The following is a 4,742-nucleotide window of genomic DNA, read 5'->3' as shown; positions in this document are numbered from 1 at the left end:
AGCGCAGATAGCCCTCGTGTAGCTTTGCGCGAAAATTCAAAACAAACAAACAGCTAATGATTAAACTTCAAGAACAGTATTGTGTAAGAATATTTAAAGTTTCTTGGGAATATAGTTATATTCTGGTCCTTGGTGTTTTAGCACAAAGATACACAGTGAGGTACCTGCGATCAGTCAACTGCGGGGAATCGAATCGCGGAATATAGCACTATAAACCCTCAAGCTGACTGCTGAGTCACCAAAGGATGAGAGGGGGGGCTTAACAAAAATATCTCAAGCTGACTGATAAGTCACTAAGGGATGAGAGGGGCTTAACAACAACATATTAAGCTGACTGCTGAGTCACTAAGGGATGAGAGGGGGCTTAACAAACATATCTCAAGCTGACTGCTGAGTCACTAAGGTATGAGAAGGGATTAACAAAAATATTAGAATAAATTTTTATTCGATTTAATTCAATTTTATTCAATAATAAATTAATAACTTTAAAACTTTTATGTTTTCTGTAAAAGATACATGTTCATTGTTTTGTTTTATTTAATAGTTGTTACAGGTATGTAATTTAAGTGTCTAACAACCCCTGAATTACATACCTTCAACAACTATTAGTGTAGATGCGAGTCAATTATGTAACACATTGACAAGTGGTAGCACGTCCAAGAGTCATCTCGGAAAAGGGCCTGGCATGGCCAGGTGGTCAGGGCGCTCGACTCGCAATCCCCGTCCCACCAAACATGCTCGCTCTTTCAGCCGTGGGGGCGTTATAATGTGATGGTCAATCCCACTATTTGTTGGTAAAAGAATAGCTCAAGAGTTGGCGGTGGGTGCTGATGATTAGCTGCCTTCCCTTTAGTCTTACACTGCTAAATTAGGGACGGCTAGCGCAGATAGCCCTCGTGTAGCTTTGTTCGCTGTAAATGAATTGTTTCTTTATAGACTAATAATTTCTGCAGTGGCTATGAATCAATAATCCCATACATACTTGGATATTTTCTTCCTATTACTATAGAACTGAAGTTTCTGCATATCAAAAATAGTTGGTATCATATGAGCTTGGGTGAATGAGAGAAAGCCTATTTTAAAAGCTTTAAATCCTCTAACCGTTACATAATATTTATTTGTAGTAGCTTTCAAGTATCATTTTTGATAATAGATGGCGCTAGTATCACATTGTTATTATAACTGAGCCTAATCAAGTATCAAGAAACTAACAGTATTATAACTAAGCTTAATCAAGTATCAAGAAACTAACAATATCATAACTGAGCTTAATCAAGAAACTAACAATATCATAACTGAGCCTAATCAAGTATCAAGAAACTAACAATATCATAACTGAGCCTAATCAAGTAACAAGAAACTAACAATATCATAACTGAGCCTAATCAAGCAAAGAAAACTCACAATATTATAAGTGAGCCTAATCATGTGACAAGAAACTTAGTGAAGCAACGAAAAACTGAACATATGACAACTGGGTCTGTCAGGTAACGAGAGGAACTGACAATATGGCAACTGAGTTTGATTAAGCAGTAAAGAATTAAAAACACGAAAGAGAACTTTTCTAGGTAACGAGAAACTGACAATATAACACATGAATATTTGCAAGTTATCTGGAACTGGCACTATGAAAACTGAGCCTATCAAGCAAAGAGGAAGGGTTATGATAACTGAGCCCGTCAAGAAAAAAATAACTTATAATATGATAACGAAGTTTGGTTAAATAACAAGCAGTTAACATCATGCCAAGTCAAATAGTTAGGAATTAACAAAACCTAAACTTGTTCAAGTAATGAAGAGTTGACACTGTGACAATTGAGCTTATCAAGTATAGAAGAATTTATAATATAGCAGTTGAGCTTGGTCAAGTAACGAGCATCTAACAATATGACAGTTGAAATTATATGTGGACTTGTTCAAGTAGCAGAAAGTTAAATGGTTAAACTGTTGAAATAATGATCAATCAACATCAGTGCATGATTGTTGAATATGATCATTTCGGTGGATAGTTAGCTAAGGTGTGATGAGACACAGTTTGAAGAGCAGTAGAGATATTTTTGTGTGTTTGGGGGATGGGGGATTTTCTGTTCATAAAACTTTTCGATCAAACGTTGTCCTCATGTAGAGAAATAATGCCAGGGATCATACTACCAACATTGTCATGGACTACTTTGACTAAGAAATCATAATATTATGGATTGGCTAGCAGGGAGTCCTGGCTTAAATCCCATAGAGCACTCCAGGATTTGCTTGGCCGCTGTATTTGTCATCACCTTAACACATCACAATGGTCAGAGAGCATTGCACTTACTAAAATCAGAGGCAGGATTCGCTATAACATAGTATGTCGACTGATTTGAAGTGTCTATTTTTGCCTAATGTGACTCAAACAATTTGATTTAATTTGACTCTAACCCTGCCATTTTAAATTTGAGAACTCACATATATAAAAGGCTGTATTGATAAACATATTTTCAATGAGACGTGTTTATTAAACACATTTTTTGAAAAATTATGCTATTAAAATATTTTCTAATTTCACTTCTTGTTTATTTGATCGAGGAAAAATATGTTTCAAAATATTTTCGCTTACGTTTTCGAAGTATTTTAGTTTCTGAGGGTTAAAGATGTCTGAGTACATAACCTAAGATTTAGCCATGAAGATTCACATGATAGGGTGACTTTCGTCTTTGCAATTACTGCACATGAAATGCAGGGAATATGGTCTTATTCAATATGCATGAATTAAACCTTTCATAGGCTTTACACACAATATTATAACAATACCAGTTCACAAATACAACAGGTGTAAGTGATAAGAATACTGGAAGTTAATCGATCTATATAATAACATAGTTCCAGGTCACATGTTATTGTAACAGTTTTTGCGAATGATGGCGAATCAGTCTTAGACCATATATCTTGATATGGCTTGTAACCTTTTGGCTTAAGAGCCTTTGTCAATTTTAATTCATTGTTTGTTTCCTTGCTTAACTGTACCAGGAAATATTCCTAGCTTAACTGTACCAGGAGATATTCCTAGCTTAACTGTACCAGGAGATATTCCTTGCTTAACTGCACCAGGAGATATTCCTAGCTTAACTGTACCAGGAGATATTTCTAGCTTAATTACAACGGCTTTTTGCGCCAGAAGTTCTCTTTCACTATCATAACACTTATTTTTCGGATTGGTTTGGGTTGTGATTTCGGAGTCCATTGCTGCCCTAATCGCTCAGGTGTGTGACTTTTTCCACTTTCATGGATAGTACTGATTGGATCTACATTGTTTAACAATATTGTCATGTGAATATCTTTTCTTGGGGAAACTATAACACATTTGTCGAGCCATGAGTTTATCCGTGGCCTGTTGTACTTCGAATGATCAAGGAGTTCGTAGTAAACCAATCATATAGCTGTAAAACAGAATATATACACGAATGTCGACACGGCAATGTATTAGCATGTATAAATCGTATTTATAAAATATGATTTATCTTCTTCATTTTTATATTAAACATCGATCTCTAGTCATCATTTATTTAATGTATGTTAGTTACTTGTATCTTTCTTATTGTAAACACACATTGTTTTCTTGTTTCTTTAAAAGAATCTTAAAACCGTTTCTGACAGAAGTATTTGTGACTTTGATGCTAGTAAATACTTTTTTGAATAATAAGATATTCCACTCGAAGAAAATAACAGTAGCTACAAACTTACTTACATATATTAAGCGTAAGGGACTAATGTTAAACCTATACAATTAGATATGCAATTTAGAAACAAAACAGTGTTGACGAAGTATGAGATTTTATCCGTAGAAACTGTAAAAAAAAACAAAATCACATTTTTAAGGTCTCCTAACAAATTCGCTTTGAACGTAAAGATTTACAGAAAGCACTATATCAATGTGATAACAATCTGCATTTACCAAGACCAGATTTGTAGTAATTTACTTGTTTTTTCAATGTGGACCAGAGACAACTGACACAAAATAAGAACAATAAGATCGTGCCTTGCCGTATACTTACTTCGTTATATACAAGCATCCTAAATTATGATCATAATGTGATATTGTTAGTTTCTCTTTACTTGATTAGGCTCAGTTATAATATTGTTAGTTTCTCTTTACTTGACTAGGCTTAGTTATAATATTGTTAGTTTCTTATTACTTGATTAGGCTCAGTTATAATATTGTTAGTTTCTCTTTACTTGATTAGGCTCAGTTATAATATTGTTAGTTTCTCTTTACTTGATTAGTTTTATATAAGAACTTGTTACATCTTAAAACGCAAACATCTCGACTAGAATGATGAAGCATCATATAATTTCTCACGTGTTTATACTTCAAAGAAGAAGTGTCGCTATTTGATGTGAAAATATCATAACTAGTAAGGTTTTATTTTCGAATACATTTGATGTGGTTAGAAACTTGAGTGACGTATTTTCTAATAGTTTCTGTATATTTTACATTGTCAATTGGTATTAACAAACAACTTGGAATACTCCACCTTTTAAGTTTCAACTTATTCTTTGAATTCTTATCTACATAGAAAACTCTGTTATGATAAATGTGGTTCAATATGAAAATGTCGTGTATTCGTTTAGTTCTTCTATATTCTGTAAATAAAATGGAAACAGCTTTTGTTTTTATTTTAAAGCTTTTGATTACTCAAGGTAAATGTAATCTTTTTGGTTTACTTAGTTATAAGGTTTACAAGTCTGTTTTTTTGTATTATAATAGT

The sequence above is a fragment of the Limulus polyphemus genome, unplaced genomic scaffold, assembly GCF_000517525.1.
Source record: "Limulus polyphemus unplaced genomic scaffold, Limulus_polyphemus-2.1.2 Scaffold32, whole genome shotgun sequence".
Lineage (NCBI taxonomy): Eukaryota > Metazoa > Arthropoda > Merostomata > Xiphosura > Limulidae > Limulus > Limulus polyphemus.
The sequence above is the reverse complement of the archived record's forward strand: the minus strand, read 5'-3'. Positions refer to the sequence as shown.